The 12,663-nt window shown below is 39.7% G+C and overlaps 1 long non-coding RNA gene across 2 annotated transcripts; it reads right to left on the reverse strand.

Annotated features, from left to right (window-relative positions):
• Positions 1-3,146: 3,146 nt before the first annotated feature.
• Positions 3,147-6,401, reverse strand: LOC101732582. Of its 2 annotated transcripts, none has more exons than XR_004222759.1 (3): positions 6,315-6,401; positions 5,917-6,080; positions 3,147-4,006 (listed from the first exon to the last, which is right to left on the reverse strand). It is a non-coding gene; the product is annotated as an uncharacterized LOC101732582 (long non-coding RNA). The 2 variants fall into 2 exon arrangements; XR_209021.4 differs by having other exon boundaries at positions 3,147-4,116.
• Positions 6,402-12,663: the final 6,262 nt, after the last annotated feature.

Raw genomic sequence — 12,663 nt, forward strand, 5'->3', positions numbered from 1 at the left:
ACAATGATTTAAACAGTGCCATGGGACTTTCCATAAATGGAGTTTAACCTCCTATGAATCAACAGCTCCACCTAGTGAGCAACAACTCAAAGTCATTAAAGAGAAGCATGTTTGCTTAAGGCATGGTACATTCAAACTAAGGAATGTATTATAATAACTATGCAGTTTCAATGGATGTAACAACAAAGTAAATGTTGTTACAATTGTTGATTTTAATAGGGAATCAATGAGTTGAGACTTTTCTGGAAAGGCTTTCAGAGTTCGGTAGGGACTGAGTTACTTGGTGTTAGATATGCTTATCTAAATAAGTGCATTTATCTACAATCATGTGCACAGGAATACAGTATTACCCTGAAGCTCAGTGCATTAGGGGGCTCTCAAAATTGTACCAAAACACCATCCATAACAACAAATATCTGTTAAACTACTTCCCTAGACAATAAGCAAACAATGACCCATACTTCTTCATATCACCAAAATTCACTCACAATTTAATGTTAGCTGGACATGGCAACCAGCCTTGCTTTTATTCCTTTTACTAAAAAACATAGTGTTGATCACAGCTTGACATTTTGGTCTTTTTTTAAAGAAATGCAGTTAAACATATCTTCAGTTATAGACCTTTGAAAATATCAGTGGGATCATGTTCATTTGGCTACAGGCTTTGACTGGGACTGGGGTGTGCAAGTTGCAGCCCTAGAACTGTTAGAGAACTACAGCTATGTCATTTGAAATTGTAATTTAAAAGGTGGAGAATAGCAGGAATAGAACCACTGGGCAAAAACAAATCATTTGTTTTGCACAGATATGCATTCGGATTAAAAATAGTATTTTAACCTTAAACAATTATAAAACCTCTACAAAACAGAAAACAAAACACCACTGTACCATTTAGCATAGAAGAAAGGGGCTGATGGATCCACATTCCCTGCCCACTGTTTCACATCAAGTGTATGATGATAAAGTTGCTAAACTGGTGAGCTATGCCTGTCTTTTGTTGTCAGTGTATGCTGGAACTGGAGGACACAGCTTGCACAACACTAATGAAAGTGTTGCTGCTGCCATATTTTCACCCTCCTAACACTTTGATCTCTGATGTACAAGTGTTGCCTTTTCTGGAAAGACATATTTACATTGTTCCTACAAAATACCTACATTATTCTTCTGCCCTATCACTAACATTGGCATTGAGTATTATTTTTACAGAAGAAGTAAATTTAATTGCCACCCAGGTGGCAACCCTTGTTGCTGAACTGCAACTAATGGGGCATGGCAAAGCCCAATTTGCTCCGCCTTAGGGGATACTAATGAGGTATTACACTTGGTTTAGGAGGTGTACTAATTTATAGGGTAATTATAACATACTTTCACTGCTATGTAGTTTGTATTGTTTGTTCCCATTGCTGATGTGATGCACACTCAATATGTGTTTATTTAGGTGTGAATTAGATTTGTTAAATATGTGAGCCACAGGACAAACCGCATACATCTGTGGAACACCCGGGAGCCTTGTGCTTAGCTGGGCATATTACTAACAATTTACTCCCACGCCTTGACTTAGCATCCACATGGCCTGGCCTAAAGCTCAGAGTCTGTTTCCTTTCTTTCCTTCCCATTGTCATGCCCACCCACTCATGCCCATCCATCTATCCACAAGACCTTTGGTGTCAGGGAAGAATTGAGAGCCAGTGGGGCGCCTTCCCTGTGCAAGAGGCTTAGCACACTGCACTGCTGATGGAAGAGCAGACAAGGTGCTGAATCGTGTCCCTTTACTCTGCAATTCCTCCCAGGACTGGAGCCATACAATGAGAACCAGCTGACTCCTAAATTTGAAGGAAGGCACCCAACCTACACTAACCTCCCACACCTATTCTTGCACATCTGCTCAGCATGTGACAATAGTGAGGGTCCCCTTTGCACCACCACCGCATACGTTCCATATATATATATATATATATATATATATATATATATATATATATATATAATAAAATAAATAAGACTTTCTAGCCCTTCATTTTTTGCACTAAAAAAAGTTGTTGCTGTCATATTCTCCCTTTAATATCATATAAATAGAAACACAGACACATATACATCCTTTTCCCAGAGGCTTAAGGTGTTTACTGTATACTATATAAGGGCCATTTCTGGAAAAAATGAGAGTTAAGGTGGCCATATACGTTAAGATCCGCTCGCTTGGCGAGGTCACCAAGCGAGCGGATCTTCTCCCGATATGCCCACCTACGGGGGGGGCGATATCGGGAAAATGTAGGCTAATTTGTTTGTTTGGCTCTGGGGCCAAATTATCAAATTATAATGGGAGCTATTGGCGCAGTCGGTTCAGGGACCACATCAACGAGCCGATGCAGTCCCCGACTAAATCTTTTAACCTGCCCAATCGATATCTGCCCAATTTCAAGCCAGATGTCGGGCGTGCCCCTCGTTCCTGCCCCTACACGGCCCAATAAGTTGCAATAAGCTACAATTGGCCTGTGTATGACCACCTTTATGTTTGTATTGGTGTTTTTCCTGAGTGGAAACCAGTAACTTCTATAACAGTAAGAATTTTTATAATTATCATTGGTGTTAATCAGACTGTATCTGTCATAAGCATTTCAAAAGCCCAAGCCCACAATAATAACAAGAGATAGAATGAGGTGAGGACAGGAGTTGTAGGAAATGTCACTTTAAGCGCTAAAGAGCTTGTGGGCACCAGGTTAGGAGAATTAATGTCACATCATCTTCATAAAGTGCTATTTGCACAATACTTGGGTGCTAATCCTCTTCCTCAGGTACAGAATAATACTTTTACTCCTAAAGCTTGTGCAACCATCACACTATGTACATTTAAATTTACTGTTAACTAACCAAATTATTGCCTCAGAGTGCTTTTTTATCTCTTTGATTAGAAATTATGGTGAATCCAGACTCTGACTTGGGGCTGGGCAAGGACTATACACCCACAGGCGATAGGTGTAGGTGATAATAATGTAAGAAAAAAGACTGGCTAGCCAATAAACTCTATAGTACAGATCAAATGCAACAAGATCATGTCTTAAGGAATTAGCACCAGTGTCTAAGGGCTCTGGTACACGGGGAGATTAGTCGCCCGCGAGCAGGGAGTTTTGCCGCGGGCGACTAATCTCCCCGTGTACCAGAGCCCTAAGCGATTGCACTGTTGATGAGTGTACCTCATCATTATCATCATCATTTATACAGCAAGTTATTGAGTATTTAACAGTAATGTATTACAACCAGGGTTTTACAATAATTAAAATAGCTTTTAAGGGCCCTGCTCACAAGAGCTTACAATCCACTGGATGAATAGTTATCCTAACTGTAACTGTAAGGATTACCACTGCATGACTGCCCTGTGCCTGTATATAATATCTTAATGCTATTTCTAGCAGATTTTACTACTATTCATTTGGGCTATTATCTGCCAGGGTCACCAGAGGACTTTTGGGTGGAAAAGCACTCATGCCTGGCATTCACATGCATTTCTCCATTAGCACAAAAACCTTACGCCAGACAATGTCTATGTTTGTGATTATTTAGGCAAATTTCAGCAGTGCATTTCATTTAGATTGGTAAATAAAGCCTTTTTGCTGTAACATTTATTAGGTATTCGATGCCCAAGAAGAATAATATCTGCTGCCATTATAATTTTGTCTAAAGAAGGTCCCGGCAATTGTGTACTAAGCTGTCTGTGTTAGAATATACAGGATTAAACCATAATAATGGTACTGAGTCAGACGACAATCCTGGAAATGTTACTAAAGCTCTATAAAAGAAATCTGCCATTCTTCTTTATTCACAGTGCCAGCAGGAAATAGTCTTCATATAGAGGCACGGATTTGTTCACATGCAAAATTCAAATGAGGTGCCAATCAGTAGCTGTAACATGTTGAGCTTTTAATCCTGTTAAATATGGTGTTATTACTGGGCGGGAGCTGCTTACTTGCTTTTCTTCTTGGGTTGCTGTTGATGGATGAGGCTTGGGGTCCTGAAATGGAATTAGAGGTCTTTTGATTTCTTGCCTCGGCTTTGCTGTGCCTTTATGAGGCGAAACACACAGATTAAATAAATGAGTAGCAGAGTGTTGTACCGTGTTAGCTAGAGATCAAGAACAGAAAATATTGGCATTAGAGATCATTTTCACTGGCCAGGTGAGTAAAATACCGGCATAGTGGCAACCTTACTTGCATGTTGTAGTCAACTAAATTAACCAATAAAAGGTATCACCTACTATATTTTCTAAATATATGATGTAGGGAGAAATGCATGTAAGGATGTCCACTTTTAATAAAGTAACAATAGCCAGTCATACCAGTCTTTTTTAATTTCTGAAATATTAGGGTATATATTAGACAGTATTTGCCATAACCAATCACAACCAGATATTCTCCACTGCAATAAACTAATAAAAGATACATTTAGAAAATTTCTAGCCATCGTATTAGGATCACCGCAAGTAAAACATAGTACATGCAATTCATCTTAACCATAGAAAGATGCAAAGGGAGGCATCTACATTCAGTGTGTAAACTTCTGCGCTATAAATGTTTCTGATTTTTGCACCAGAAGTTTATTAAGTACAAAGGAAATTAGGCAAGTAGCAATTAAGCTTACAAGAAACTAATGTGCTGTTTTAGTTTGATGGGTATTTATTATTAGTTATAAAGCACCAACATTTTCTGCTGCACTGTAAAATAAATTGTTGTATACATTAAACATATAGGTTACATACAAAGATACAACTTATAACTGATACATGAGGTAAAGAGGGTCCTGCCCAAAAGAGCTTACAGTGCGAACTGTGTTCAATAAAGTAAAATATTCGTGAGAGAGAAGACAACTAGACCAGGCAAATGATTTTATACAGGTCATTTTAAAGTGTGGGAATAATATTTCTTTTGAGACACCATTTTCATGTTATGACATTTTGGGCCTTATTCACAAATATACAGTAGGTGCAAAAAGGAGTTTGCTTATTGCTAATATGCTCATTGCATGACGTAATGTAAATGAGGCAAAAGATGGAAGGAAAGCCTGTACATTACAACAGCTATTGGTCACTACACAGTTCCCTTCCCTGTGAACCTCGCATGTATCACAAAATGCATCTGTGTGCCACCACATATACATATATATATATAACCTCCTGGAGAAAGGTACCGCTCAACTTTGACAAAGGCTGGTGGTACAACCAAAACGCCAGTTGTCGTGTTTCTACAATAAAGCTTCTAAATGGAACCTTAAGTCCTGTGTGCGCGGTACCTTTCTCCAGGAGGTCGTATACATCTGTTTTGGACTGCACCCAGGCATATCAATTCGTTTTATACGTGAGTGCCAGCTTCCGTTGTGTATTATATATATATATATACATATATATATATGGGAGGGTGGGTGTGACAAATCTTGTCTGCCATTGTCCTTTATTATCATAAAGTCTGACAACTATAGTATAGTAATTTTATCCAACTCACTGGAAAAGTTAAATGAAAAAAGTTTCCTAAATAGTGTGAGAAGGGGAAATGGGCTTCCTGCCCCAGGGCTGCATCAGACCACATTCTCAGCACTTCAGCTTAAAAGATCCCATGCATGTAGTAGAAGAGCTAGAAGAGCTGTACCATGCCTTGACAATGATGTTTCAAGTGCACAAAGGCCCAAACAGGCCCACACAGGCCTATTACACAGTAAGGCTGGTATTATATGTAATCAGGGTCAGACTGTGCCGCCGGGGCAACGGGAAAAAACCCGGTGGGCCCTGGTGGCCCAGACCTGATCCCCGCAGGGCGCTCCACTGATCCTCCGGTCTCCCTGGCAAGCGCTTAAAAGCTTAATGAAAGTGCAGAGGGACTGTGGAGCTAAGTGGCATGCAAATTCCCTCCACACACAAAAGGGTTAACTTACCCGATCCTTTCCCGCACATAGCAGCCTATAGCAAGGGGCCCCCTGTGCTTCCATCTTCCACTCTTTTTCCGCCTGGCGTCTCCCACGCAGCACTCCCTCTCCTCTGCTTTGTGACCGGAGCTGCATCTCCCTCCCACTTTGTTTTGGACTCACCTTGGCAATACCTGTAAACATTAAAAAAAAAATGTTTATAGGCCATTGTTTCTTGTTTTGTTGTAAAAAGTTATCACAGCATATGGCGGGTGATAGTCCTTGGCCATTAAATTTCTGGTGTTATTTGATGTCTGTTACATGCCCGGCATTCGGTTATGAAACAGCTATAAGTTTGTTTTGGTACATGTGAAAACAGATGGCAAGGACTAATGATGAGGTATTTTTCTAATAAAGCTGTGGCTGACCTGCACCCAAATATCTACGTCTTCGTGTTCTTTCTTGAATCTTGGTACAACGATTTAAGTTTCATGAAGAGAGGGAATACGTCTCCATAGTCTCCCCCAACACGATGCAGGTAAGCTTCATTTATGCATGCTCGGGGGAGGGGGGCGGACAGGTGGGGGGCCCGGCAAGAAGGCGTGTGAAGGCCACGGCGGGGGCCATTGGGGGGTGCATGGTCCCCTGAGGCAGACTCCCTGGTGGGCCCTGCATCCCCCAGTCCCCCAATTATTTTTACCTAACTTTTACCTCTCTAAGAACCATTAAGAACCATTCTATGCTAATATTATGATTAGAAGGGAACTATGACTGCCACCCAGAAGCCTGGCATGTGGTTTCATTGTGTGTGCACTAGAGTCATAGCCACTGGGGGATGGCTGAAGGATTAGCTCATACATTTAGTTCTAGCTTGATGACAAACATATCTGCTTAATAGATCTACTAAATGGATTCTACATTGGCTAATTTCATATGATTTGTATGACTCTCATGTAGCTTCATCTGCCAAACCAGTGCTGATTTGCATGCCTAATAGCAGGGTTAGGTTGAAGAATTGGAGACACTGGATAACTCAGGCTGAGATCCACAATGGTGGCCATACACTGGGCAACTATCAACAGAATCTGAGTCTGAAGGTGGCCACACACGTGGCGATTTCCGATCTTTTGTGCGACCATTGGTCGCACGAAAGATCGTACAATCAGCCACTAAAGGTGGCCATACACGCACCGATATTATCGTACGAAACCTCGTTTCGTACGATAATCGGTGCGTGTATGGCATGTCAGCGAGCCGACCGATATCGCAGGAAGCTGCTGATATCGGTCGACTCGCCGATCGGCCAGGTTAGAAAATTTTGATCGGGCGCCATAGAAGGCGCCTGACCAAAATTCTCCCTTCAGAGCTGAATCGGCAGAAGGAGGTAGAAATCCTATTGTTTCTACCTCCTTACCTGCCGATTCAGCCCTGAATGGTGTGTGGCGGATCTGACGATGTTTCGTGCGACCGACGGTCGTACGAAACATCGTGAGATCGCCACGTGTATGGCCAGCTTAACTGTTCAGGGCTGAAAAGGCAGATAAGGAGGTAGACACAATAGGATTTCTACCTCCTTCTGCCGATTCAGCCCTGACGGCAGATTTTGCTCAGGCGCCTTCTATGGCGCCCGATCAAAATCTTTTAACCTGCGCCGATCGGTGAGTCGACCGATATCAGCAGCCTCCAGTCGACTCGCCGACTTGCCATACATGCACCGAATATCGTACGAAACCCGATGTGCGTGTATGGCCAGCTTGAGTCATTTATTTACTTTTCCAAAATAGTAGATTTATAACTGATTGACCTTTATGTGGGACTTGTGATGGTGCAAACATAGCCTGCTTATATGGATTTGTAGTCTTTGTGTGTTAGCAACAGTTAGGCCTCTCCCTGGCACTCCCCTCATGCAGTTATCTTCAGCCCTGTCATTTCCTCAGCACCCAGTGTTTGTATTTGACACCTTTACAGCCAGAGGAGCCTGCAGTGATGAATCACAAAGCAATAATAGGATGTTATTTCTTCCTGAAAATGGCTTGTGTATTAAAGGGTAGACAGCTGTTCCAAAGAATATGAATGGGTACTAGTTGCCCCTGTTGAGTCCTGCTGTATAAAGTGTTTTTTGTTGTTAAAGTAACAGAAGCGTCTTTACCAATATATAGTGCAACTTGGGCCTTGGATATGGACATTATTCCTATTTTTCCTATGTACATTGGGGTTCCTGATACAGAAGTAAAACATACAACCTGCTTTGCAGTTTAATAAATTGTATAGATCTTTTACTCTTCCACTATCAAGGGTTATGCACAATTGATCCAAGGCTTGGTACATGGCAAGATCTATAGAGATCTATATAGGTTCCTCTATATGAACACTGTGTGAATTTAATGATTGACTGGGATCATTCAAGGGCCAATCTTCGGGAGCTATAGTTCTCTGTGCTTTGCTGAGTAAGCACTTTCCCTTCCACAAAGTTTGCAGTATTACATAACATCAAAGGGAAAACTATTATACAATATTCACTAAACTGTAATCAATCTGTTTTGCAAATTGTCTGTACTGATTTTCTTATATATATTTAACATTTTTACTTGAGTTTTTTTTTTTTCAAGCTGCAAATAGAACACCATACTGGAAAACAGAAGCAGAATTCGCCTGACTTGACTAGATGATTCCATCATGAATCAGAAGTTGGCAACTGACAAACATTCGGTCATTGATCACAGTTATACTCCTGGTTGCATACACTGACTTAGATATTCTGCATTCAATAAATGACTGTATGTCAAAGTGCCTGTATAGCCTCTTCTAACATTGGGTCAATGAATAGGACTTGCGCTGAACTCATGTTTTGCCTACTGTTTTCTTTAAGATTCGAAATAACATGCACATTTTTAACATGGAGTAAGTAGGAATCATTTTGTTTTCTCATGATATTGTACTGGATATAACCAATGTTTCATGTTCTCCAGCTTGTAAATATGCATACATTTATTCTATGTACACAAAGTTGCAGTATATAATAACTTATAGCCGTATCCCATCCTTATCAAACCTATATGCAGAGTGGGATGTTTTGCAGACTGGACAATAAAAGGAAACATTGTATATCTGATATATGCTTACTATGTACTATAACTAGCATGTAGTCATCTTACATGATTTGCTGTTTTATAGAAAGCCAATATTTTTTTCTATTTTTTCTAGTATGAAAGGTGAAACAATAGCTGATTTATGAGTCACAATTATTTTCACTTTATGCTGCAGTATAGCAAGGAATACAGTAACAGGTTATTCTGTGCACAGAACCATAATTATATTCATGTTTGTTTTTTAATATAAATAGGAGTTATTATTGCTTCTTCACATGTCCGAAAAATATAAAATGTACACAAATTTAATGGGGGTCTCATTTAGCCTAGAAACTGCAAAGGGCAAGATTTAGGGACAGTAGAACTTGGAGCTCCTGTGGATCCAGAAGCCTAGAGGAGTTTATGAGGGCTCTCATTAATTGGCTTTTATAGTACATGGCATTAATTTACATTTAATGCACAGATAATGTCAGTGTGGTATTTGTACATTTATCAATGCATTTTCTGGGCAAGTGATTTCCTCTGTAGCTGGTCCCTGTGGTCTTTTGATAATGCTATACCCTGCCCTAACCCAGTCCTAGATTACAGAACTGGATAGAAATGCCAAATGCAACACAACCTGGAAAGAAAACAATACTCTTCCTCTGTGTGTACCTAAACACCCTGAGGCCACTTAAAAAATCTGAAATGAGTTATAGCCACAAGCTACTATGACTATAATAGGTAGTTATTAGAGATTACAGTGGATGTAGATTTAGCTCATCAGTAACTATTAATCTCACTAATAAAGGTGTGTGGATTAAAGAGTAGCTTGGTCCCTACACAGTTCATTTTTACCAGACGCACAGCTTGGTACACCCCCTACAAGACAATCACTAGTGTTGACTTAACCCTTCCTTCTTTCAAGAACATTGCATATATTTGCAGACCCCTTCACAACAAAAGGACTGAGGATTTTCCCAAAGAGATTAAAGTGTGACAGAGCCCTGGCATAATAGAGTGACCCAGCAGGGTTCTTTAGGGCATCACAATACCCCCCTGAAACTACCAAAGCTTTCTGTCCAAAGCACTAAGCTCTCTGTGCCCCAGATGTACTATTTATTTGTGATTTGTAATGTAGTGGTTAACTCAGTTGGCAACGTGTAATAACTACCTTCAGGGATTAGTGGAATTGTCTAAAAATGTTGCTGGAAAAAATCAAACAATGTAACTTTCTTAGAACCTGGGAACACACCTATCTTCAGGAATGAATGCCAGGAAGTAATGCTTATGGATGCAGTACCTTAATGAAAAACAGCAAATACAAGCAGGTATTTTTCACTTAGAGCTGCACAGCATGGGGGCAATGGGGGAAGGTTTATGATGACAATGTAACCTATAAACGTAAATTGTCTTCACTTTTCCACAATTACAGTTTGCTAGGGACAAGACCATACATAGCAAAACTTAGAATATTGTTTGGGCAATTAGATCAGAAAGAAAGGGAAGCATGTCCTTCTTTCTGATTTGTTCATAGATACTGTTGGCTTAGGTTTGACCAACCATTTCAAGAGACAGCTCCCACTGGTTTGAGGTGATGTTGATTGCATATTTGGAACATATGTGGTTTCCCCACTACTGAGGAGTTCCTGCCTATTTTTTGAGATTTCCTTGTCTGCTTGAAACATTTGTTTTCTCTTATAAACCTATAAAAGCCCCCATCACTAGTTAGCACACTGGTCGGGCAGGTTAAATTTAGTCAGATCGGCTCATTGATGTGGTCCCCGAACCGACTGCACCCATTACCAGCGTTCTAATTCAATTGATTGACCCCAGGGGCAAACGACTGGATTAGCCTAAATTCACCCGATATCTCCCACCCGTAGGTGGGGATATCGGGAGAAGATCCGCTCACTTGACGATCTTAATATGGCCACCTTTAGGTGACTATATCAGACAGTCAGATCCCATAGTATTAAACGGGTGTTAAGTTTAAGTAAATAGAGTAGCCCCTGCAACATTTAATGCACATTACAATAATGTTAGTATAGGGAAATATGTGTTTAGATATAGAGTTATTTAGTGCTGTAGTGGCCCCAGTACTATTAAAAATATTTGTGCCTTGCTGCAGAGTGGTCCAAAGCTCAGGGATCTATAGGAAATTCTGATTCCAAATTAATACTTTGGATGTTTCTTCCCTTACATCTTCATACCTATGTATTTTGTCTTTCTGACTCAGCTTTGTCTCATAATAATTCATTTCTGCAAGTGTTTGTCTGTCCCTTTCTCTAACTGTATTTATGAGATTCATATTTTGCAGCACAAATGATGAACTTGTAAACAAGGCTGGGCTTACTGATAAGTGTTGTTCCAAAGTTCCTCTATAATTGTGCTTGATCTTGAAAGGTATGTATTTTCACATGTAGTATACACAAACATTCAAAAGAGAATGGGAAATAACTAAATCCACCCAGTGCATTACTGGATATTTTGCCAGGGTACTACTGTGACACACAGACAAGAGCTATCACATCATTTCCTCTGACAATCTGTATTTACCTTGATTATCTGTATTGTTCGTATGCTAATGAAAAAAGCTGCTCTTATCACATTCCTTCAGTGGCTGGGACAATGTGTATTGCCAGAGCCAAGGCAGAATCCTTTATATACTTGCACAGAAAGCATTATGCGAGAGGATATCATACAGTATAGTAGAGAAACTTCTAAACTACAGATATGGGAACCCTCCCTCTGAAAACCATTTAGGCAAATAATTCATTTTTTTTTTTAAATGTATTGATAAAACAATAATTTATACTTGATCCTGACTAAGAATCCATATTGGTAGTACAACAGTCCTAATGGGTTTATTTATTACTTTTAGACCTGTAATTATTTAGAGCTTTTAGGGCCATGGCAGACAGGGTGATGCCCCGAAATACCATCCCACCGGCGAGAATGTAAATCGTCGGTGGGATCGCATACGCGCCGCCAAAGTTGCCTTGAGAGGAAGATTTATTTACATGTCGTGGGACGATTATTTGTCATATAGCATGGTCAAGGGCCCGATTAAATTAAAATGATGATACAATGAAGTCTATGGAGCCTTTTAGCAGACTGGGGGCCATAAAAATCCTTTGAAAGTCCACATGTGGCCCATGGGTCTGTTATTGGACATCCCTGATCTAAGCAACATCCCTGTTGTAAACAAAGAAATCTATCATTTCTAATTTATAGATTCTCAGTTGTAGTAGGGTCCCTTAGTTTCTCTTTGTTCCCATTATACAGGATTATATAAATAATTTTACCAGTAAATTACAGTAATACTTGATTTTACCATAAAGAGAACGTTATGGAATGTTTTTACCAATATTAAGTATTTCAAATATAAAAGTATCTCTGACACTAGTTGGTTTATTAGATTGTAAGCTCTTCGGCACCGGAACCTTACTCCAACTGTGTATTTAAACTCCAAGCATGTAAATATATATTTTGTCTGTTTAATTTATAATTTGTAACTCTGTTTATGTTTATGAATTGTAAATTACTGCATACATTTGTAGTTCAATACAAATAAATAACAGTTTTGTGAAGAAAATTAGAAAAAAATGATATTACAACATAAAGACATAAATTTCTATGATTGTTGGTTTGTTAATATTATCATAATCAGCCAAGTTTATAGGGGAATATATTTACCAACCAAAGA

The sequence above is a fragment of the Xenopus tropicalis genome, chromosome 5 (genome assembly GCF_000004195.4).
Source record: "Xenopus tropicalis strain Nigerian chromosome 5, UCB_Xtro_10.0, whole genome shotgun sequence".
NCBI lineage: Eukaryota > Metazoa > Chordata > Amphibia > Anura > Pipidae > Xenopus > Xenopus tropicalis.